At 50.8% G+C, this 25,344-nt stretch overlaps 1 long non-coding RNA gene across 7 annotated transcripts in view; it reads left to right on the top strand.

The window, feature by feature from the left end:
* The window catches only part of LOC115638716, a 122,050-nt gene that overhangs the window by 56,394 nt on the left and 40,312 nt on the right, over positions 1–25,344 (top strand). For all 7 annotated transcript variants that reach the window (XR_003997511.1, XR_003997508.1, XR_003997507.1 and 4 more), the window contains exon 2: positions 19,724–20,283. This is a non-coding gene — a long non-coding RNA (uncharacterized LOC115638716). The remainder of the gene's footprint in view (positions 1–19,723; positions 20,284–25,344) is intronic.

The raw sequence follows: 25,344 nt of genomic DNA, 5'->3' as shown, positions 1-25,344 counted from the left end.
GAATACACAGGAGTTCAGTTTTATGGCTGTCACAGTCCAGAGTGATGAACTGTTAAAGGTTTGTGGTTTTTTTTTAAAAAGAGGCAATTTAAAAAAAAAAATCTGCATCTCTGACCCCTGGAGCTGTGTTGGATGGAACATATCTACCCAGTGATCTCTCCTGCAAAGGATCACTAATGAGGGGAGGAATATTTGATGTGGATGCTTTAGCTCAGAAACAGCTGAGTAGACAGCCTGAGAGTGGGGAAACATGATTCCAGCTCTGTCACTGACCTGCTGTGCAGCCATGGGCAGGTCTCTTCCCCTCTCTGCCTTTGCCTGTTAGCTTGTCAGCTCTGTGGGGCCAGGGCATTCCCAGGTGCTAATAACTGATTAAAAATACTTTGAAATAATTAGGGTCTGTTTCAATGGTGCAGAGATGGCTGTATCCTTTCTTGGTATCTCATACCAGTCTGTCCTGTTTCAGTAGTACTCTCCATGCTGGATAGCTAACCCTCCAGCTGGGGACGTGGCCCCGTCTGGTGGTGGTCCCTTGACTTCTACGAAGCTAGGCCAATCTACTCCAGCTCAGGGGGGACCTGGCTTTGTATGTAGAGTTCCCAACACCCCCCCAGCGACGTGACCACCTTTCGGGTAGGACCCAGCAGCAAGCGGCAAAGTTACTAGTAGACTAAATCCTTCTGGCCAGATTCTGATCTCAGTTGCGCCAGTATAAATCCAGAGTAACGCCAGCTGAGTAGCCACTCAGAATTCACACCAGGGTAACTGCACTCAGTGTAATCCCCCGCCTCCCTCCACCCCACCGTCCTGCTCCTTGCAATGGGCTGGAGCAGACCCCTGCACCGTCTTCTCTGTCTCTAGATTGATTGGGGCAACGTCCCAGGCAGAGAGTGAGCTGCCGGCTTCTCTAGGAGACCGGGGCTAGTGGCATTTCAATACAAGCCAGCCTGGAACAATGAGGTGTGTTTGGAAGGGACTGTGAAAGGGGAGTTGCTGAATAACTGAAAAGAAGGAAAGGGGGGCAAGGGAGCCTGGGCAGCCCCTCCATTAGTTCAGTGCAACAGCTAGAACAGCTGTGAAAAGAGCCCAGGCCTTTTTCCCACGCCCGGAGAGCGGAGCAAGTGGAGGAGCCCTCCCAGCGGGGTCAGCCCCCGTCACTAATATATACACAGGCTGTGGCTTCATTCACGTTGTCCGGCGCAGGGCTGTTTAATGCACAGGCACAGACACTCCTTTCTCCTTCCATTTGGGCCCTCCCCTCTGCTGGCCCATGCTGCATAAAACCATGTGAAGGCCCCTGGACAAGGCGGCAGCAAGGCCCACAGGGAACCTCCCCCCCATTTCCCCCCAGCACCTGACCGGCAAGGTTAAGAGGAAGCTGAGTGCGGCTCTGTGGCTGGCTGGCCTGCCCGCACCATCCCGGGGCTGGCGTGTCATCCATTGCGGGGCCGGCAGGGGCTGGGCAGGTTAATGGGTAAGGTTTATTTTGGTTCTGCAGGCAGGAGCTAGGAGGTCTTTGAAACATGGACCAGATCCTCAGCTGGTGTAAATCAAAGGAGCACCATTGACTCTAATGGAGTGACACCAATTTACACCAGCTCAGGACCTGGCCCCGATGACTCCAGGAGAGCGACCTGGGTTCTGTTCCCAACTCTGGCACTATCCCTGCTGGGCAGCCTTTGGAAATCCCTTCCTCCCTGTGCCTGCGTCCCCTCCTGCCCCTGTCTGGCTGGTCTCAGCTCTAAAGCTTTGGGGGGCAGGGGCTGCCCCTGGGTGCATCACTGGGGCCTGCCCTTGAGGGTGGCTAGTAATCGAGTGATCTTAATGACCTGGAGAGACAAGGAGGGAGAGGTGAAAGCTATTTGTTAGGACCCCACAGGCTCTCCTTGACGTCAGTGGGGTTGGCCCCTTAGCTAGAGAAGCTGGGCCCAGGCTTGCCCTATGTCCTTGCTGCCTCCAGCTGAACTCCATCAGCCGGAGCCATAGTGTAGATAAGATGCTGGTGCTTTCACGGCTGTGCCTGTAGACCTGCTCTGAAGAGAGTTAGACAGCACAGACGGACGCCTGCCCTAGTGAGGCCGACTCAGATCCAAATGTCCCTTTTCAGGAGCCACCTCCCTCCCCAAAAGACAGATACGTTTGTCACTGCTTGGCTCAGGGGACCTGGAGGCTGTGGCATGGCTCTGGCACAGAGGCTGCCCACTCCCCTTGACCTCCCCTCTCTGCTATCCCCTGGCAGGTAGTTTGCTGCCCACGGGGCACGGCACGTGCACAAAGGGGAGGTCCCAGAGTGCGAAAAGGCTTTGCTGCAGGAGGCTGATGTGCAGAAGGGCTGGACGCTGCCTGTATGCTGGGTGGGGGATTGGCTGCCACAGGCCATTCATCCTGACTCCTTCTGAAACCTGCTCCAGGACCCCTCAGCCCTGCTCCCTGCCTCCCACCTGAGGAAGTTGTGGAATCTCCGTCATTGGGGATTTTTAAGAGCAGGTTGGACAAACACCTGTCGGGGCTGGTCGAGATAATACTCAGTCCTGCCTTGAGTGCAGGGGGCTGGGCTAGATGGTCTCTTGAGGGCCCTTCCAGTTCTGCAATTCATTGATTCTAAGTCTTGGATTTCCATGAACTGCGGATATCACTGGAGCCGGGTGGAGCATTTGCAACAGCCCCTCCAGTCTCCTGAGACCCACCCAGTGTCCCTACAAACTTGGCCTGGGATTTATTGGAAGGTTCTTTAACCCTTCACCGGAACCTGAGCCTAGATTGACACCCTTTGGAGCCAGCTCCGTCTCTTTGTTCTGCTTTGTAGAGCACCTGGCACAAGGGAGTTCTGGTCCGTGCCCGAGTGCTACCAACAATTCAAGCCGATTTGGGGCTGGCTCAGGCGTCAAAGCCAGGAGGAGCCTGCCGGTTTGCTTCGCTCTGGTGTTTTGATCCAGGCATAGCTCAGTCGTCCTGAGTTTGATGGTGGATCTTGAGGTCATTCTAAAGGGGTATGGATATTCACATGCCACTCTCCACAGCTTAAAACCTCTGCTGTTGTATGGCTGTTGTTTTGTCCCTGGAATGTGGTTGCAAAATAATGCAGTTTGGCTGGCGGTTTCCTATGCATGTGTGTTGAGTTAACAATGTTAACCTTGGCCCTTTTGCATCATTTGCTGGGCTTCAGCCAATAATTACACATGGGAGAAAATGATGAATTCAAGCACGTACCATTGCTCAGAGATTAGCAGGAAAGGAGACAAGCAGCCAGTGGAGAAATGGGACCTGGGTTAGGTTGTCTCAATGTCTCACCACAAGGTTTTTAAATTTAAAAAAAAATAAAAATATTGTGAAAATGTCCTAAGTCCTTCCGATTTCATGGCAAGTGTCGAACCGGGGCCCAGCCTGTGCACCAGCACAGTATTTTTCTTACTGAGCAGTAATGTAGATCTCAAACTGATTTATAAACAAGAAGAAAAAAATTACACCAAATTTTGTGCCTGGGGAAACTGAGGCACAGAACAGGGAAGTGATTTACTCATGGTCCCAAGCAGCACAGCCAGGAATAGAATGTCACTTTCCTGAGTCCCAGCCCTGTATCCACTGGAGCAGCCAGCCCAATTCTCCCAGGTGCGTTGTGCACATCTAGGAGAGAAAGGACAATCTGTTGGGTGGTGATGGGCTACGACACTTTGTCTGTACAGCCCCCAGGTCTGTTAAAGGCCCTCGCCACTCATGTTGTCCCCTTCCAGGGCACTCAGAACCTCCCAGGCTCAGGCCTTTATTTTCCATCTTACAGCTGCTAGCAAGGTTAGTCCCTGGGCCATGCTGGTCACAGGCCATGCAGTTCTCCCAGCGCTTTCCAAAACAGCAGAATTTCTGGCACCTTCATCTCCCCTTCCCTGGTCAAGGTCATTAGCCCTTTAATTAAAAGGGTTTTTTTTATTTGCTGTTAATTAAGGGTGATTCTTCCCCCTGCCCCTCCGATCCTTCTCTTCAACAGGCTAGTTCCTCTCTCTCTCCTCAGGCAATACCCCTTCCCATGTTGGGACGCCCCTGGCCACAGCTGCCCACCCTCCTGGGAAAACTCGCACAGGTCAGGCAGTGCCAGGGTAGATGAGAACAAAGGCTGAGGGAGGTAGCTGCTGTCTCAGTATGACAACAGTGGGCCCCACGTGCCTTGCTTTCCTCCTCCAGAGCCCTGTTCCCTAGCAAGCAGGATGCCTGACTTTCCCTCTGTGGCGGGATGTTCCTCCTGTACTTGGACTCCTTTGATAACACCCTGGGAAACCACAACTAAGTACATTCAAATTCAAACCAGGGGCTCCACGTTGCTGTCTTGGGACCTGATCCACAGCCCACTGAAATCAAAGGGAAGTATTCCACAGGCTCCTGTGGGTTTTGGGTCACAGGGGGCATGGGGTGAAGGGCTGCTTAGAGAAAGAGCCCCTGTGATGGAAGAGGAGGGTGGGCAGAGAGAGGGAGGGGTCCCCACAAGTCCTTTCAGAGCCCAGATCAGCCAAGCTGCTCTATATGCCTACAACTAGGCTGGAAGGAGCCAATTTTTATCAGTAAATGTCAGTAGTGCACACCACAAACTGACAAAAAATATTTCCATTGGTAATAATCAAAGTTTACGGATAGGCAAAGCAGGAGAAATGTTGCTCGAGAACGCCTTAGGGTCTGATTTAAGGCTACACACCTTGTATCTCTCGGCATGCCATGTTGAGAGTTTGTGTTTTAACACTTATAAAGCTTTAACTGTCACTGGTGTTCAGTAATTACTGTCTGCTCATTTACCACAAGTGTGAAAATTAAAATCAATCAATATTATAAAATGCTTTAAAATAAACATTGGGATGATCACAAATAAAACTGGCATTCTGCCAAGCGCCCCTCTGATCACGCCCCTACCTCCTGGTGGGCTGCGGAGGGAGCTAACTTATGCTTGTGAAGTGCTTTGAGGTCCTCGGGTGTGAGAGCTATAGAAGAGCAAATCTTTGCAGCTGCTCAGCTCGCCTGCTCCGCTGTAGGCTGCTTGCTCCAGATAGGAGGAGTCAGGCAGGGCGTGGGGAACTCCAGTGTGCACCCCATGGTGCTGAATCCTGATCAGGTGAGCTGGGCTCCGAGCTGGCTTGAAACTCACAGGTTTGCCCAAGGGGACTGTGCTCCTGGCTGCACTGAACTGAAGTCAAGTACTTAGCCTGCAAAAGCTCTTCTGAAACCAATCCCCACTGGCTCTATCTCTCCCTGACCCAACTCCATGGAAAAGCATCTGTACAGAGGTAACACTGGAGTCTGGGTGTAAAAAGATGTGCAAGGAGCTGGCCCAATCTCACTCCATAGATACAGGGCCTGATTCTCCCGTCCTCCACCACGTGCGGATTTCACATGGTGAAAAGCGATGCAGAACACTGCCATTCTGACCAGGTCGCCCTTCGTGCTTTGGTGTAGGTAGGGACATGAGGTGCAAGGCCAGGGAGGATCAGGCTGCCAAATTGCCATGAGTAATCTCCCCCACCTCCCCACCCCATGCAATGATTTGGTGCCTGGACTTGAACCCTGGTGGGGAAAGCCCACACTGTCTGGGCGACCCAGCAGCAGCCGGACCATAGGGCTGCTAAGGAACCAGCAACAAATGAATCAGGCTTTGTTTATTCTGGTGCTGGGCTTGTTGTGTGAGTTCATTTAAAAGCGTTCTGCCTTAAATTACAACCTAATAAATCAATATCCACTTAGCGATACAGGCAAATGAGAACAGTTTGCTCAAAGAATTAAAGTTGGCTCAGTGGCTCTCAGTCCCCACAGAGCACCAGGCAGCAGATCCATGGCACACAACCTGCCAGCAGCCTCCATCTTCCCCTCCCACCGCACCCCACCCTGGTGTGTGGGCAGGGCACATTGGAGTAAGGCAGTGCACAGGCAGGCAGTGGTCCTCCTCGTTTGCGTTGTTTTCTGAAGGAAGACGGCCAGGACTAGTCTCTCCATAAATCTCTCCTCCCCAGCACCACATGCCTGCTCCAGCAACCTGGAGCCTTTCTGTCATCTGCCAGCCGCTGCCTTTCCACTCCCAGCTGTGGTGGCTGAAGACAGGTCTGCACTACAGATGTGCATTGGTGCAGCTGCACCACTGTAGCGCGTCTGCGGAAGGCACTCTAAGCCAACAGGAGAGCGCTCTCTAGTCGGCATAAAACCCACCTTGGCGAGAGGCAGTAGCAATGTCAGCAGGAGAAGTTCCCCTGTCTACACAGGCGGCTAGGGCTGAAATAACTGCATCGCTCAGGGGTGTGGCTATTTCACCCTGCTGAGCGCGGAGAAATACTGAAGTACGTGCGTTGTGTAGACCTGGCCTTAGCTAATTACTGATCCATGTCGACTGGACCTCCTTTAGAGGCTACCCAATGCCGTCCGGGCTAACTGTTGGCAAATACTTCCTTGGCCATGCTAAACAGGAATTCCTCCTTAGGCAAGGTTCAACCCCTGGCTGCCTACTGAGGTGTCCTCACTAGGGTGGTGCTGCCCTGGACTCACTTCTTCACTTCAGGTTGCCATTTGCCTCTTGGCACAGAAATTTGTCTCCTTCCTCCAATTAATTCTGTCTCCTGATGTACAATGTGGTTTGGGGGTGGAATGGGATGGGAAGGGGATTTATGGGGTGAGGTGCAGTTATAACTCATCACCCCGGTAAGAGATTATGTCCGAAGGCCAGGCCTACGCTAAGTCCACTTCCCTGAGCGACACAGGTCTCCCGACCTAGCCCCCTGTGTAGACAGCACTAGGGCTTCTTCGGCTGACATAGCTCCTGTGCTCAGGGAGGTGGATTAGGGGAGCCAAGGGAGAAGCTCTCCTATCTGCGGAGCAGTGTCTACATTAAAGCGCTACAGCTGCAGCACTGTACATGAAGACAAGCCCTCAGTGCTCTTAACTAATTTGGAATAAAACTTATTCTGGAATAAGAGTGGTGTTGTGTGGATGTCAAGGGCCAAAAAAGGGTTAAAGGGTTTAAACTCTTTCACTGTCTAACAATGAAACAATATTATAGAGATTGGGGGTTTCTGCAGAACCCTGGTTTGCTTGGTTGCTTGGCAAAGGCATCATTACATCTTCTTTTCTCCTTTCATTACAAAAAAAGAAGGCGAAACAGTTCAACATTGAAATGTAAAGGCGTCAATCCGGCTTTCACTTTAACACCATGCCGTGTGCCCATCCCCTTTGCTTTCCGAGGCAAACCTCCTTGCTGGATGGTCGCGCAGATGGTGATAACTGACCCTTTGGGCAAAAGAGAAGTTAGTTGAACTGGGTTGGAGCTTGTTGAAGTCTGATCCTATTTCCTCCTAGGTGGTGGTTGGGATTCAGCTGGAGTTGGTGGAAGTGCCAATGCCATCTGGGTCCATCTCTCTGGCCTGGTCTGGTCAGGACATCTCTCAGGATTAGGATGATGAAGGCCAAGGGTCTCCAAAGACAGTGGGGTTGGCACACAGGATGGTAGCTTCCATCAGTTCTTATATCCCCTCCAAAGTCTCTTTCTTTAAGGACCCAAAGAGGGAGTGATGGGTGGAATAGCCCCTCCCCTCATTATTTTGTCCATCAATAAGGTCTCGTTTCCGAGAGACCAATTTTGGTTCATTAATTTCCAGACCCACGTATTCTTCTTTACTAAGCAGGATCTCAACCCAGTCCTGGAGTTCTATCAGCAGCTGTTTGGTCTGGACTCATTCAGTTTTTCAGCCTGGTTTACTTGCACCTGTTTATAATGTTCTTCACTAACAGTAACGTGACCTGCTTTTCCTGGTGGATTCCCAAGCAGGCAAGAAGTTTATAGGCCTCATTGTCACAACAGTTGCCACACATGGAGTTAATCAGGGATCGTTAATGCACCTCAAACTCAAACCCTGCCTTATTCTGGATTGACTGTCACGTGTGGACATTCTGTAAAGTGCTATGGGATCCTTTGGGGAGAGACGCTCTAGACATTCAGGTTATTCTGGCCCTTCCATTGCAGTAGCCCCATCTCTGCTCCGAATGTGCAGCAGCCTCTCCATCATGTGCGACTATCTAACCTGCCCCCCGCCTTTGCATTTGAATTGTCCTTAACCCTCCCGCTCTTGTCTCTCCCCAAATCCAGACTCTGAATGGCGGCCCATTGGAAATGCACGTCAGCCTCCTTCCCAGCACCCAGCCCTTTTGAACTAAAAGGATTTTCTCAGAGGCTAAGTTCAAACGTATGGAAGTTATTTATTTATCATCCCATTATGTATTATTCATTTATTTAAAAATGGATGGCAGCTGCGTGCCTGCTGCTTAATCACCAGTTTGGGGAGAGAGGGACAGGCAGAGACAGTGGCTGATAACCTGGCACCATTACGTGCTACCGGGGGCCTGGCGCTTGCTGGAGATTTCGCATGAACGTGCAAAAATAAATAAATAAATAGCCCCACCCCACCCCCACTGTCAGCCCCGGAACCCCCCTGAAGCCCAGGAAGTAGAGGAAGTGGCTGGAAGAGGGGGGTTGGCCCTGGGTCTGGCCGCAGGGCGGGGCCCCTGGAGAGTCCATCTCAGGCTGATGTTAAGGAGGAAGGAGGGTGAGGTGCTCAGGGCACTAGACTCAGACCTGGGGGCTCTGCATGAGCTTGGGCAAGTCTCTTGGGCTCTGAGCCTCACTTCCCGTCTGTACAAGGGAGGGGAACGGCTCAAGGGGTGCTGGGAGGCACTTGGACACTCTGGTAATTGGGGCTATACAGCCCCCTCGGACAGAGAAATGAATATTGCCTCTGGCTAGGACTCTTGGGTTCACTAACCCCTCCTCCTTCACATCCCTGCTCACTTCTACTGCGATGGCTACAAGACATTCGTCAGCTAACGATGACCAAGTGGCAAGGGAAGGATCGACCGGTGGTTCAGGCAGGAGGGAGACCTGGGCTCAGCTTCCAGCTCTGCCACAGACCCCACTGGGTGACCTCGTGCGAGGTATTTAATCTTTCCGGGCCTCCCTTCCTCATCTGTGAAATGCTTCCTTTGTCTGGCTGTACGTGCAGCTCCTAGCACAACCAGCCACTCTTGAGTGGGGTCTCTAGCTGCCATCACAGCATAAAAATAAATACAGGTGGTGACAAGGGAGAAAGTGGATACTTTTTTAACTAAAAAAAACCAGCCTTCATTGTCTGTTTTATCCCTTGACCTTGCCCTCCATCTGTACAACCCTGTTCCGTGCCTCAGTTTCCCTATCTGTGAAAGATGGGCAGTGACGTTCACTCTCTTTGTAACATGGCACTTAGATCTGCACATGCACTAGGCATTCATATCACCTGGAAAGAGTTCTGGGGGCCAGGATCCCACCCCCGTGGTCAGCTGTGGGAGGGTGGACCTGAGAAGGGAAGTTGTGTAACATGTACAATCAGCCTGGGCTACAAACACCCCGGAGCCTCTGCCAGAAATGTGGGGGGAAAATCACTGAGGCTTAAACTTTCCAAAGTGGCCACTGACTGTGGGCACCCCAGCTTCTGGCTGCCAGACCCCAAGGTCCCTGGACCTCAGATTCAAGAGCAAATGAGTCCTTGCTTATCCCCAAGTGACTCTTGAGTTGGGGGTGCTTGAGTTTGGAGGTCCCCCCCCCCAAAAAAAGTCTTCCAACTGCTGCTGAGAATGTAGCCTGTCACTTCTGTGCCTCAGTTCCCCCAGCTTTAAATGGGGATTGCTCTGGGGGAGCGGGAGGGAGCCTGCAGGCAAGGTTGCATTTTGCCTCCCTGGTGTTTCACCTGCATGGTTTAATTAACATGAAGAGGACAATGAGTTTTCAAATGAAAGACCCCAAAGAGTAATGATACATTTCTTCCCCCAAACCTCACATTCCTCCTGGAGCCCATTGGAAGCCCTCTGCCCCCACCTCATCCTCCCCTCTCCCCCCTCTGCCTTGCCTTGAACTTGTTCTAACTGAGACAGACTCAGCCCCTGCCTCCCACATCTCCCCCTGGCACTTCCCCCAGGGAGCACATTGTCTGCTCCAGCCTGGTTGATGTAATCCCAGAGCCTGAACAATACTTCCCCACCCCGCTCCCAGTGAAAGGGCATTAGCCGCCCAATGAGATAATTAATCTGCTGCCCGCCCTAATCACCTTCCAGTCCAGTGTGTGGATCTACTTTGTGCTGGCTGGGAACAGGCCTCCTCCTCTCGGAGCCCAGCCAGCCCTGCTGCTCCGCATCTGCCAGGGACAGTTCGGACTCTGCAACTGCTCAGCTCCATCCCTGCTGCCTCTTGCTCCCTTATCACCTGGGCGACTACAAGAGGTTGGACCCTCCCCGTGACGCTTGGTGGAGGGGGCGTGAAGCACAGCCAGATCTCGAGCGTAGGGGCTGATCCTGCTCTCACTGACACCAGTGTTACCCCAGGCGGAATGCCCCGGATTTACACTGGTGCAAATGACAGCAGGGAGCAGGACCATAGTGCTTCACACACCCACTCTGCACAGGTGTGAACAAGGTGTAAGGCCTGGGGAATTGCGCCCGAGGACTGGGATAGCGGCTAGGGGGCTGCAGGTCAGGATTGAAAGGCATCAACGGAGCTGGGGGTGTGCAGCCCCGAGCGGGAAGAGATGGAGACTGAGGGCTGACAGCAGAGCCGTATGCAGAAAGACCAGCACTGGAACTGCCGAGGGCTACAGGTCAGGACAGAGGTGCAGAATGCACTAGGAGAAAGGGGGGGGGATTTTGCCCCTTGGCCTGGCTCAGGACTTCAGTCTCAACCCTTCCTACAATTCCCCTTTGTGTCCCAGCTCACATCCCTTCCCCGCATGTGCATTGCAATTGTCAGTCCACAGTCCCAGTTACCAAAGGAGAGTCTCTTCCCAGCCACCGCGCTGCTTGGTCAGAGAGCAGCCATTTCTCTCCGTGGCTTTGACTAGTCCAGAGCTCCAGGGGAAAGGTCAGGCGCAAGGAATCTGCGCATTCCTGGGGCAGCTTGGGTTGGAGCGGCAGGGAGCTCATCGGCTCCAGTAAAGCCTGGCTGTGCGGACCCACAATGGTCCATACCCAAGTTTCATTTCTTCAGCGAAATCCCAACCAAAGAGTTACCATTGATGCCAGGCAGCTCTGCACTCAGCATGCTGTGAATGGAAACCTCCCCCCCAGTCCTTTCCCAAGGGGTTTTGGTGCTTTCACTTGCCAATCATCTAACAAGTTTGCCCAGGTCAGGCCTGGCCCTTATGGAGCTTCTGCTTCTGTCTCAGCTGGGAGCTCCTGGGTCCATCGACACGGCAGAGAAGGAGTGTCCTTAACTTGGGTTAAAGAGCAGCAAAGACATGGCAACTTGGCTGTTCTCTTGGGTTAGCAGCTCAAGTTAAAGTCTGGGGTTAAATTCAAGCGGCTTTCCCAAGTGAAAGAGCACCCACGTCTTCGCTGTTCTGTGAACCTGAGTTCAGGCTGCACCTTTGTAGCTGTGTAGACGGGGGGGCTGGAACAATATGTATAGTGGGGGTGCTGAGAATCATTAAACCAAACTGTAAACCCTGTGTACAATGGAAACCACTTCAAGCCAGGGGGTTTTGCAGCACTCCTAGTTCCAGCACCTATGTGTGTAGACGTGCCCCTAGGTGCAGCCAAGTCCTGCAATGAAAAACAATGTGGGGGTGCAAGTAGCTACCCAAACTTTTCTCAACTTCACCAAAGATTAGTGGGTGGGGTGGCGCTCTGCTGGGAGCTTCCAGGTTTCCTGTTTTGGGCCAAAGTCGTTTTCACTGTGGTCCTGACTATTTCACAAAGCTGTTTCCTCTTTTTCAGAGAGTGGGTTTTAAAGGGGTCAGAAACACGCAGAAAATGCAGGAGTCAATAGACTCCCGAGGACTCTGCTTTGAGATAAAAAGTGGAGACTGGAGATTGGGTGGTCTCAGGGGAAGGAACCGTCTATCATTATGTTTGTCCAACACCTAATGCAATGGGGCCGTAAAAGTGACTAGGACCTCTGGGCGCTAATTCAAATAACCAATAACAGTAAAGCCCACAACATGGATTCCAAACTTACCCAGCATTTGGGGTATCCAGATCTGGACTCCAACATGCCATGAAGTTTTGGGGTCCTGGGATTTAGGGAATGTGATGCAGACCTGTGTCTGACAGAGACACTTCCCCTGCCACTTGGAGCAAGCAAAGCCTATCACTTGTTATTTTCTCCGCCTGTCTCAGATCTTCCTTTGCTACATTATAAAAAGCTACAAATCTAACAAACTTTCAATGGGGAAATCTCCCCCTGGAAGGGAAACTTAGCTGGAGCAGCTGGTAGCAGGCTCATTCTCCTGGGTTCGGCAGAGAGATGGGGGATGTTTTCCAGTCTCTGATGCTGGCTTTTCCGGAGACCAAGTATGGTTTGGGGAAGCGTCTGTGCTGGTCAGAAAAATGTTGTCACCTTTTGGTGGTTGAAAATTGGCTTTTAGGCTACATTGAAATTCTGGGGAGAAAATTTCCATTTTTTTCTTAAAAACAAACAAACAAACAAACAAACAAACAAACAAACAGGTTTTCATAAAAACTGAACATCTTTCTGAGGTTTATTGGGGGATGGTGGTGGCTTGGCTTGTTTTGACAACTGAGATTACAAAAATTAACAAATGTTCCCTTTGTACCTAATCCGCCTACCAGCAACTGCCGACGGCAATTTTTGGTAGTTTTCATTTTCCTCTGAAATGGTTCACAGATGGGAAACCACAGTCTTTTGACCAGCTCTAACTATTTTTTTCCCCCTCTTATGAAACAGCGTCTGAAATCCTGCTCCGAACCGGCTCTAGGACGTGCTGCTTGGTTCCGTAGGGAGCGCTGATATTTCAGGAACAGGTGTGTGGGAATGTAGATGTCCATCCAGAAAGAGGCAGGGCCCATTAGACCTCTGAAGGGGCGGCAGAAGAAGAAGTTTTCCTGTCTGTGTGTGTGATATCCACCTCCTGGAATAGCTACACGCAGCCCTGGCATAGCTGCTGCCGCTGCTCCCAGTGGAGGGCAATGCACCATCATCAAATCCTAGGGGGAAAGGGCAGGCACTGCGTTTGTGTGCAGCTCGGAGGAACAGCATCCCTCTGCTACTGAGATGCACGTGACGTGACCGGCTGGGCTCAGCTGCCAATGGTTAATTTGGAGGAGCTGGAGTTTAGCTGTGCACTGGCAGGATCCTTGTGTGTGTAAAGTGTGAGAGCCAGTTTGCACATGGCGGTAACACCCCAGCCTCCCCCATCAGCATTGGCACTACCAGTCTCTGATAATGAAACAGCTTTGCTCCTCCCCAGCAGAAGCAGCAGACAGCCAAGCACTGCTGCACAGTCAGAGTTCCCAGCTTTCCCGACCCCAGCTTGGTCTGCATCATCCCTACAAAGCAGCGCTTCTCCGGGCAGGTACTGTTTGTGCCCTGTTCATTTCCGAGAAAGCAGCAAGCCAGCCAACGGCAGTGTGTCCTCGCAGCCTGGGATTCTGCAGGCACAAGGTGTTCTGCCCCAGGTCAGCTCTTGCTGGGAGGCTGAGGCCCATTGCTCACTGCTGGGCACTTCGTGCAAAGGGAGTGTGAACTGGAATCCCCCCTCGCTAACTTTGCACAAGTGCCAGTTGGGCCCAGAGTGAAGGATTCTGGGTCTCCTGATACTCCAGATGTTCTCTGAGCAAGAGTCAGGGTAGCTGTTGTCATCAGTCCATGCCCTGAGCAGGAGCAAGTGTGTTCGTGGGGAAGGAGGAGGCTGGTTCAGTTTGTCCTTCTGTTGGGCCTGACGCCAGAAGGATCTGAATCAGACAGGAGTGGATGTGGCACCAGATTGGGCCCTTAAATCAGAGAGAGCCTCAGGACTACCAGGCTGCTGTGTGAGCAGTGAGTGAGATGGGGCTTCTTGGCCAAGAAGTGTGGGCCCTGCAGAAATATCTCCATCCCTTTCTGACCGACGAGCTAATCACTTCCTATTTGCCAGGAGATCAGGGCTCATCTCCAGTCACACCTTACATGCTACGAGCCAAAGGATAGACACACACACACACACTGCCCAAACTGGATCCAACAGGCTGTGTGCTCAGCTGGGAAAACATACAATGTTGGCAAAGCCCTGATCCTGCCACTCCCAAGGCCACAAGAAACCCGGGGAATCTGCTCTCAGATGCCACTGACTGGTGCTGTCAGGAGAGTCCTGACTGGCACACTGGTTCATAGACTGGGGGGCCAGGACAGACCATAAGACCATCTAGTTTAGCTCCTGCAGACACAGGTCCTGAGATCCCTGTGAGGAACCCACTAACTAGGAGCTGAGTCCAGCACGTCTGTTAGAATGAAGCAGCCACGCTAGATTTAAAGCTCCCAGTGATAGAGAATCCACCACATCCTTAGCAGCCAACTACCACTATAATTAGTAGAGTCTTCGCACTAATTTAAGAACATGGTCACATGGGCCATCAGCAGGTTGTGGGCCTGCAGATTCACGGCACAGCTGGCTGCCACCTGAACTGCAGGAGGAGCTGAGCGCTAGGCAGGCCTTTGGTCTCCAATGTTCGGGTCTGGCCTGTCTCCTGACCTGCTCCAGCTGTGAAACCTCGGCTCCAAAGACGAAACATCCCTTCAGGAGAGAGTCACCTCAAAGTCTAGCTTGGAAAGGCATCCTAAAGCTTGGCTGCTTATCTGGATCCTTTGGGGCCTGATTCTTCCCTGCCTTGTTGCTGTGCTAATCTGTGACGCCTGTGCAGAGTGGGCACAGAGAGGTACCAGGGGAGTGGAGAATTTTGGTAGCATTTATGTGCACTTCACACAGGGGGGTAAGTGATGGCACAAAAGGCCCAGCTCCCCTCTGCCCTGCACCTCATGGAGTCATTCAGGCTAGTGCAAGGTGTGTGTAACACACTGCCCCAATCACAACAGGAACATTTCACGCCCGCGTTGCACTGATGTAAGTGACTCCACTGGGGAGAGGCAATGGGGGCCATGGGAAATGGGGGCCAGTAGCTTCCTGGCAAGAGGTTGGCAATTCTGCATGAGGAATTGCAGAGGTGGCCGTGCCGGGAACTCTTGCCAGCCACGTCCCTGGTGTGCCAGGCCTGGTACAAGCACAGCAAAGGGCGTACAGTAGTTCTCACTATGAGTGAAGGTCCAGCAAGAGAAGTCTGTGGGCCTGGGAGGTGAGTAGACCGAGGCAATGCCCGTGTCCACTTCAGGAGCAGCTACAGCCACTGCTGAGACACCCAGCTCAGGAATTTCCCTGGCTAAGCGACGCCACAGCTGGCTCTGGGAGCCGCGTCTCGCTGGCAAGCCCCAGGCCCTGGCAAAGGGAGCATGGAGGCAGCAAGCCAGGCTCCTGCTTCTTTTAACGGGTTGAGGCTTTCAGAGAAGTGCTGGGGAAGGGGGAATAAAAGGAACCCAGCTACGGATATCTAAATTAATGCCTGTTTCCCATTAATCCTGCTGTTTGTGGCTCTTGCTAGGACTATCAGGGAGGGATTTTTTACCCGCCTTTCCCCACAGGCTGGATGTTGTTACAATCAGAGCAATGTTGCAGGGAGACTTAATCCCCTGTCAGTCTCTCGGATCAGATGAGGTTCTCAAGGCAAGGCAGCAGCAGCCCCTGGAAGAGAGAAAGCAGGTAGGAGCAGACACGCTAACGACCCATCCTCTCAGCTCATCACGCTGAGGTGGGCAGCGGCTCTCTGCACGCTTTGGTGCCATGGGCAGTTCATTTTAGCTTGTTTCAGCGTTTCCTGGAAACAGAGGTAAATACACACCGAGGGCCATTTGCCTCCAGGACAGACACTCTGCCGGTAGCCGTGTCCAGGGCCCTGCACCGTTCACGCCAGTGCAGAGTGTGTGAGAAGGGCAGTGAAATCAGAACGCGAGCGCTGCCCATCTGCACCACCACCTTTGTGCTGGCTGCAGCCGACTAGGCGAGGAGCAGGGCAGTGGACACTCCTGCCCTCAGCACGTCTGTTTTCTATGCAGGATGGTCTCTTCTGGCCGTAACATTTGCCCAAGGTTGGCAGGGGGGCTGGCAATGGCTGCTGGGGAATGTGGACAGAGGGGAACGGGAATTCAGATGGGTCTGTCTGTCTGGCTCCTTGTAATTTACAGCGGGGAGGGGAGCGTTCCCAAAGAGGAGTTTCCCTCTGCAGCACTTTGAATATTTATAGCCGGGTTTGGAGCCTTAGAAGGCCAGAGCTGAGGGGGGTAGCGTGGGGACCCAGCCCCTCCCTCTCTCTTTCTTGCCTGATCTCTCCTGACAGACAAACACAGTTTTTCTCCTAAACAAAGTCCTTGGCCAGCCAAGCACACAATGCAGTGCCATTATGCAATGGGGGACGGAAAGGAGGGGTGTGGACCGGCTGCCTGCTGACAATGCACACAAGTGGCGAGCGGAGAAGCCCCTATTATGTCTGATCAGGAAGGGCTGAAGTCCATGTCTAGGCCTCAGTGAATGGGACCATTGTGTCTGAGTCCTCCATCTTCTCGGCACCCACCTTCCCTCCTCCCACTCTGCTCCAGCCTGCGCTGGCCACCCTCGGCAACCTGTCCATGTCGGTACCAACACATGGCAGCAAAAATTGCCTTCTTCAGGCCCATATGATTCCATTGCAGCCTGGTTTTTCCAGCCTTCTAGCAAGAGGAAGGTGCAAAACCTTTCCTGTTAGAGGGAACGTGCTGAAGGGCCATGGCAGTCCCAACATGTGTTATTCTAAACTCATCACCATCAGACAGGCCGGCCTTCTTGGTACCTGTGGCAGATGCTATTGGCCAGGGGAAGCAGGAGGGGATGAGTTAGGATATTGATTAAACCAAGAGGGATGATATTAGCAGGAGTGTTGTAAGCAAGACACAAGTAGTAATTCTGCTCTACTCCGTGCTGGTTAGGCCTCAACTGGAGTATTTTGTCCAGTTCTGGGCACCACGCTTTGAGAAGGATGTGGACAAATTGGAGAGTCCAGAGAAGAGCAACAAAAACGATTAAAGGTCTAGAAAACATGACCTGTGAGGGCAGATTGAAAAAACTGAGTTTGTTTAGTCCGAAAAAGGGAAGATTGAGGGGGGACAAGATAACAGTTTTCAAGTACACCTCTACCCCGATATAACACTGTCCTCGAGAGCCAAAAAATCTTACCGTGCTGTAGGTGAAACTGCGTTATATTGAACTTGCTTTGATCCGCTGGAATGCGCAGCCCCGCCCCCCCGGAGCGCTGCTTTACCACATTCTGTCTGAATTCGTGTTATACCGGGTTGCGTTATATCGGGGTAGAGGTGTACATAAAAGGTTGTTATGAGGAGGAGGGAGAGAAATTGTTCTCTTTAATCTCTGAGGACAGGACAAGAAGCAATGGGCTCAAATTGCAGCAACGGTGGTTTAGGTTGGACATTAGGAAAAAAATTCTGTCAGGGTGGTTAAATACTGGAATAAATTGCCAAGGGAGGTTGTGGAATCTCCATCTCTGGAGATATTTAAGAGCAGGTTGGACAAACACCTGTCACGGATGGTGTAGATAATATTTAGCCCTGCCTTGAGTGCAGAGGGCTGACTAGCAGACCTCTTGAGGTCTCTTCCCATCCTGTGAGTCTGCGATATACTCTAGGAGCTAAGCAGGGGGATTGGGCCTCTCTGACTCATGGGTTCTAGGCCTGGCACTGAACTAGCGCAGTCACTTCCCCTCTGTGTGTCTCAGCTTCTCCCTCTATCAAATGAGGATGGTTATACTGACCTGGGGAGGGTGTCAGGCTTAGCGACTGACTTCGTAAAGTGCTTTGAGATCCTCAGGGGAAAAGAGCTAGATCAGTGGTTCTCAAACTTTTATACTGGTGACCCCTTTCACACAACAAGCCTCTGAGTGTGTCCCCCCTAATACATGAAAAATACTTTTTAATATATTTAACACTATTATAAATGCTGGAAGCAAAGTGGGGTTTGGGGTGGAGGCTCACAGCTCACGACCCCCCATGTAAGAACCTCGTGACCCCCTGACAGGTCCCAACCCCCCAGTTTGAGAACCCCTGACTTAGAGAAAAGCAAATCATTTGGCCCAGATCTTAAAAAGTGCCTCAGCCCAGCATTTTACCAGTACTTCGGCATTGCGCTGCGCAGTTCCCATGTTCAACTCTTAGGCTGGTGGAAGTCCCTTGGTGTCATTGGAGTTATACCCTTGATTTGAGCCAGTGTAAATGAGATCAGAATCAGGCCCATCAGCTCCTTTCTGCTCCATTCCAGCCCCTACTTTTGCTGCGGGCTCAGGAGCAGAGAACGTCTGCTCAGGCTCTTTGATATCAGGGGAGCTCATGTTTTATTCTCTCAAGTCTTCTATTTACATAAAAGGAGTGAATTGGGGAGGAGGGAGGAGAGTCCACCACAGGCCGGTAGACACAGAACTTTGGGGTGCATTCTCCCCGTTCACTGGCCGATTGTGCTGCAGAGTAAATAAGGGAATTCTAGAGACCTCCTCGGACGCAAATGGGATTTAGCAAAACAATTAAAGCCACATATTTAATAGGGTGGGTAACCAAAGTATGATCCATTGATCTGAGAAAAGGAACATCAGGTATCTGACTCCCCATCCATTTTGATTTTGCAAGAAAGGGTCTATGCTTGTCCAATAATTCCCTATTGCCATGATTTCCCCATATCCCACGCACTTGGCTGCTTGTTGTATAACTTTTAGGTGGCAATGTACGCTGCAGGCATTTTTTTTGATTCTCCCAAGGCCTAACCCAGAGAACCTGATGGGGTTCATTGCAAAGCTTTGGTGACTCTCTTAATTTTTCTGGAACTGGAGACCAGGGTTGGAGGTTGGCTGCCTGAGGCTTGTGGGAGCAGGGGAAAATCTGCATGACATCGTGATCTGATGGGCAAAATCAGGGTCCGCAGTATCAAGATGGCACTTCTGTAGCTCAGCTGCCCCCCGTGGGGGTAGGAGACCTTGCAAGGAAGCATCCTGGTGCTGTAAAGTGTGATGTCAGTTCAGTAGTAGGAATACAAGACTAGGTGAGAGGCAGAGCGGTTATCTAGTGGATCAGACACTGGCCTAGGAGTCAGGACACCTGGGTTCTCTTCTTGACTCTGCCACTGGCCTGCTTGCAACCTGAGGCAAGTTACTTCACCTTCCCCCTCCCCCACCCCCAAGACCAGGAGCATATGTCAATCCCAGTGTCCTGACCAAATTCCGATTTACATGTAGTTTCAACTGGATACAGTATTCTTTACTTCCTGACCTAAGGTATTATCTAGGATTGCCACAGGTTGTTAAACACGTCTCTTGGCAATGACTGTTTTTTGGGGTGGGCGAACTGAGGCACGTATACCTTTTGCTAGGACTGACAAGCCCTTTGGGATCTTTTTGGAGAGGAGGTGCTAGGTAAATGCCAAATATTCATTGTGAGAGACAAGGTGGGTCAGTTAATATCTTTTGTTGGACCAACGTCTGTCGGGGGAAGGTACAAGCCTTGGAGCTACACAGAGCTTCAGGTCAGATTTATTATGTTGTTTGGAGATGGGCTTGTGGGTAAGATGCTGGACTGGGGAGACCTGCTTCAGTGTTTGGCTGTGCCGCAGACTCCTTGTGTGACCAGGGGTGAGTCACTTACTGGGTCTGTGCCTCAGGAGGTCAGGACTCTCTTTACATTGTAAATTCTTCAGGGCAGGGACTTTGTTTGTACAGAGCCCAGCACAATGGGGCTGTTATCTGGATAATGTCCAGAGACCTAGCATACTTCTCACCTTCTACGAGGACATCGTTTAACCATCTCTTTATTTGTTTGTTTGTTTTTCTTTAGCCTTTTGTTGAAGAGGAAGAAACCCAAACCACGGCCACCTCCGATGGATGCAGTTCTGCACCAATCCCGGCCAGGGAAGAGGGATAGAAAGAAGCATCCCTCGTTCAGAAGGGGAAATAAAGAACATTGGAACATGCAGGCTTTGAAGTTAGCATAGCTGAGAGGGTTCTGTTCTCTAAGCTGGAATGTGACCTACACCACGGCGCGTAAGAACTGCCTAGATGCGCGTGTGCCTGCAACGCACGGTCACGATGCAAACTTGAGAAAACAAACACAATCTGACCCAGGATCTGCGTAGAGACAGTGAGGGCTCGACAGAGACAGGTTACACCTCCCCAGGCCTAGGATGGGCTAGACTTTTCCCACCTATGAGGAATTGCCTGGTCAGGAAGAAATTAATGTCATTGTCTTCTGCCTGCAATGCTTTGAGTGGCTTTTGATGACTGGCTGGCTTGGCTGTATAACTCCAAGGCAAGGATGAAAGTCTGGGGGATCCAGGGAGGGAAGGAGCTACCCTACTGCACACATGGACGCTAGAGGCCCCAGCTGTCTTGCAGAAGGTAAGCCTCAGCTTTTCTTGCATTGTTACTGACCTACCCCACGCACATACTCACACCTACCACTAGATGAGTCCCTTCCGCTGATCCCTAAGCCGCCAAGAATTGCCCAGACACATAGAGCCAGTGGCTGCAGCCCAAACACCTCGTGGTTCCTGGTGATCTTAAGGAAGGTGGGTTTCTGCAGCGGGAAAAGGGCAGACAAGACAGAGCCCTGAGCTTCAGGTTGCATCAGCAGTCTCCTGGGATGAAGGGCTGAGGAGAGCAGGAGAAGACCTGGGAGGGGGATGGGAGTGCAGAGCAATGGATGATAATCAGAGGAAACCCTTGGATGGGTGATAGAAGTGAGGAACTCCCATCAAACACCTGCGACTCTCTGGGGACTCTGTCCAGTGGCTCAATTTCTCTTGCATCGGGGGGCATTTGGCTCTGGGATCTTGGCTTTCGGGCCCCTCTCTGCCACAGTATGACAGCCAATTAGCAGTAGGGGCAGGATTTTAGCCTGTGGAGACTGGAGCTGGACCTGGATGGGGGAGCGGGATTCTGGGAGTCCCAGCCATGAGTTTCAATGGGAATTAAAGGATCTAGGCCTTGTGCCAGCCTTCTGTCTGGGGTGAATGTCACCTGGGAGAACTCATCATCATCATCATCATTATTTGTGTTATCATGGTGCCTGCAAGCCCTAGTCCTGGACCAGCATCCCGTTGTGCCGGGCGCTGTACGAATACCTGAACAAAAAGACCATCCCAGCCTCCCAAAACGTGCAATCTAAATATGAACCAAGCAACAACAGTCGGAGACAGACTGACGGGGGAGTACAAGGAAACAATGAGAGTGTGTTGGTCAGGGTGACAGGCAGACATCTTTGTCTGCGGCCTGACCCTTGACAAGTTTTTTTCGGCATCATGACAAAGGAGGAGGAGGATGAGTAGGGCTGGCTGGAAACAAGAATTCCAATTTGTGAAAAACGTCAAGATTTTGAGATTCCTTCTTTTTGTGATTGGAACAAAAACTAGCCCTTTCAGAGACAGAGCATCTCCCACCCCACGCCAGCCAATCGCTTGATGGTCAGAGCAGTCATCTCATTGGGGACATGGGAGACTCAGATTCAAGTCCTGACTCCCACATCCCAGATGAGTGTCCCAGGCTATAGACTCAGTCTCTCCTGTTTTCATTTTATACAAATAGTTAAAGATTCTTTGGGCCAGAGAGCAAGAGAGAGAAATTCCATCCTGGACCCAACAAAATTTGCATCAAAACCAATACATTTCTGCAAAAAGTTTTGGTTTTGACAAATCGGCATTTTCTGATGGAAAAAAAAATGTGTCAAAAAAATCCTGACCAGCTCTGGTAATGAGCTGATTTTATGTACAAGGAGCCCATCCCAAGTGGGAGGGGCAGCATGCAAGTAAGCATGAAGGTGTTTGTTGGAAAGTACCCATTTGAACTGTATAGAATCTGCAAAACTGGGCTTGAAATCTCAGAATCAAAAGGGCCAGAGATTCCACAGGAAATGGCCCCTCTGGATATTTGAATGCCTCTCCCCGAAGCAGGAATTAAAGAGGGAAAGGAAGGACAATAATGATTTAAAATCAATGCAGCCAGTTTTCTCCAGGGATTAAGGTCCAGTCTGGGTTTGAGACCCAGGTCTCGGGTTTGGTTCTCATTCCATCTGAATTGGTTCAGGCATCACTTGAAGCCTTGGTCTCTTTTAATCTGAGTTTGGGACTTTCCAAGGAGTCCAGGGGAATTAGGTGTCTGATCCTGTTGAATTTCAAAGGAAGTTGGGTCCCTCTATTGCTTAGGATCCTTCAGAAATCCCAGCCTGAAATAATAACAAGGGGGTGGTCCTCCCCATCCTCCTGGGTTTAAGGGATGCCTGCTGAACCCCCTAGCCCTCCCATTGGGCGCAAATGAAGGCCAAAATTTTCAGATGCATTCAGCCTCTGTTTAGAGATCAGACCATGCCAGCCATGCTCTCATCGAATAGCACTGCTCTTCTCAAATACCCGTTGAATCTCAGGGAGATCGCTTGCCACGTAACATTGCTCAGTGTGAGCGGCTAAGTGGACATATTTTCTCACAGACTGGGTGTTGAGCTCTCAAGCTGGCCAGGACATGATTTTATTTAGTTTTTACCATGGACAAATTTTGATGACAATTTCTTTTTTCATTTTTGTCAAAAATTTTCTTTGATTTTTTTCTTTTTGCAGGTTTTCATAACAAAACAAACCAACTCTACAAGGCAGTTTTTGGTGACTGGGAAATTTTCAGCTTTGAGTTTTTTTGTTTTTTAATGAGAAAACAGAAATTTTAAATAAAAACAGACATTTCCATTGAGTCTTAATGCCCCTTTCCCAGGGAAAAACTTCTTAGTGGGACGTTACCAAGCAGTGGTCCTGAACTCTTCCAAAAATCTAGCTGCAAATGTCTCTGAGCGCTTTTTGCAAAGCTGAGCTCCTTGAGGCATTTAGCTCCCAATCCTTTACTACCACAGAGGCTGCCAGTGCTCTCCATCTGAATGCACAGACCCCTCCTTTCTATGCTGCACAAACCTCCTTTCATTTGTTTTCCATGGAGGGGGCACTCAAGTTTACCAGCTGAGTGACATCCGATTCCATCCCACACCCCAGGTTGGTCTTGGGTTTTGGCTTGGTGTATTTAATTTCCTAGCTGTTTGCTTCACACTGGCGAGGGGGGAATGGAACATGTTCTTTGAACAACAGATCCCTGCGAGTTAGTCAAGAGAAAAACTACACACCCTGGGGTCTTAAAAGCTCCGACTTTTCACATTACAGTGGAGCTGTCCAAAGCATTAGAAAAAGAAGTTTCACCTTTCCTTGTGTGTTTCTAAACACAGAACCCCCATTTGCAGGATTCACAGGCTCTGTTATGTCACCCTTCATCAACCACAGGGTAACAAGGATATTTTTTTTCTTCTCCCGCTGTGCATCTGCATGTGAGCTCTGTGCTGACTGGAGAGCCAGAGAGGCTGAAGGTCCATGTACAGCATGCCGTCTCCCATTCCACAGAGCATGGGCAATATGGCAAGCTTTCCCGGTACCTAACCTCACACCAATGTGCTTTTCCCTCATCTTGGAGCTCACCTCTGCCCCACTTTGGTCTCTGTTGCCCAGTCAATCCTTGGCCGCTCTGCTGAGGCTTCTGCTAAGAGAATGGTGGTTTGTGTGAGATGGATTTTTATAGCCTCATAGATTTTAAGGTCAGAAGGGACCATTATGATCATCTAGTCTGACCTCCTGCACAATGCAGGCCACAGAATCTCACCCATCCACTTCTATAACAACCCCCTAACCTATTTGTCCATTTTGACCTGGGCGTAGAACCATCGACTTCTGTTATGGAGGTGTCTCAGCTGCCACCAGCTAGCAATGGCTATTTTCAAGCCTCATTGACCTGGGACCTGATTTTCTGAAGCAGCTGAGCATCCACAGCTCCAGCTGAAGGCCATGATATCTGTAGGTGCTTGTCTTCTCTGAAAATCAGGCCCCTAGAGTAGAAATCTGAATCTTATGAAGCAGAGGAGTGCATCCCTGAGACCCACTCTCTATTGTTAGCCGCCATCTTTAAACATGGCTGCTGCATGGCCTGATTTCTACTCTGAAGGTGTTTGGTCAGTGTGGATTAATGACTTCACTGCCTTGTGCCTCGGCCAAACCAGCTGTGGATTGAGGCTAATGCTGTCCTACCTGTGTGGCTTGTTCAACTAACCGTGAAGTGGTTTGGTGTTCTTGGCTGACCGGGTTCTAGACAAGGGCGAAGGACTGGCACCCGTCCTAGTCTTTGACATCTTTATTTATTAGCCTTTCGCTTGGCTCCTGATTGCTGCCAGTCTCACAGGAGCTGCAGGCTCTGAGCTGAGTGTTTTCTAATGGGGTGGCCATTTTGTCTTGTTGAATCGTCTCCTGTGACGTTTCTTTGGGAGGCGGTGGGGGCGGGAGGCTGCCAGCTTGCCTCTCCCTTCTGGAGCACTGGCAGCCACTTTCGGGAACAAAAGACTTCTTCCTTTTCTATGTAAGAAAGGCTAACAAGCCTGACCATAGGCCCTGCGTTAACGATTCTCTTTGAAATTACTGCCTGCTCCGTCCCAGCTTTCCTTTCCTTTTCAGATTACTCAGTGTCCCAGCGTCTGCTTCCAAAAGATGGCAAAGCGTTCTCAGTTCTTGTCTGAGCCCCCAGAGACAGATTCCTGAGGGATTCTGTTTGAAGATCTCAGCTGAGCCCTGCCAGTGCAGAGCTGTGAGTGGGATGCCCATTAGGGGTGTGTGTGGAAGGGATGGAGGAGGTACCGAGCCCCTGCCCTCAAAATGAGAGTGATGGGGAGGGGGAAATCTCCTCCTAGACAAAAGGCTTCTGCCCTGTTTAGTGGAAAGGTCCTTCCTAATCATCATTCCAGCCAGAGAAGAGAGCTTCCTCCGCCATTAAGATTTTAAGTGGTGGATATTAAGAGTTGAAGCTAAAGGTAGTGAGGCCAATAGGAGTCTTTCTATTGACTTCAGTAGACTTTAGATGAGGTCCTAGGGTCTAGATTGTCAGAATAGGTCATCCTGATACCCAGCAAACTGTGCTCTTTGGAACATCCTGCCCCAAGCCTTCATGGGAGAAGGAAATGAATTCTTCCTTGGAACCTGCCTTGACCATCTCTTTGACAAGAACAGAGTCTGTTCCAGGAGACCCTTCATGCACATGTATCTGTACCCACAAGCATTTGTGGGGTAGGGATGAGTTCAGTGCCTAGTGGGAACAAAAAGAGGCTATTGTCTGTGATGGTATCTGCACTTTTAAAGCTGCAGATTTTAAAGCTGGAAGAGGGACCATTGTGATAATCCAGTTTGACCCCAGTAAAACTCAAGCTATTTTGCGCAGTTAATACCTGTTCTGAAGTGGAGGACAAATGAACTAGACCATCATGAGCCATTGGATCCTACTGGCCGGAAGTGCCTGGGCCCTGATGGAAGGTGACCCTAATGTTACGCAAAATATTCACCAAGAAGTTGGACATTTTTCACATTTCATGGCACTGGTCTGAGCTTCTGGGAAACC

The sequence above is a fragment of the Gopherus evgoodei genome, chromosome 22 (genome assembly GCF_007399415.2).
Source record: "Gopherus evgoodei ecotype Sinaloan lineage chromosome 22, rGopEvg1_v1.p, whole genome shotgun sequence".
In the NCBI taxonomy this organism is placed as follows: Eukaryota; Metazoa; Chordata; order Testudines; family Testudinidae; genus Gopherus; species Gopherus evgoodei.
This window is presented reverse-complemented; position numbering and strand designations above follow the sequence as displayed.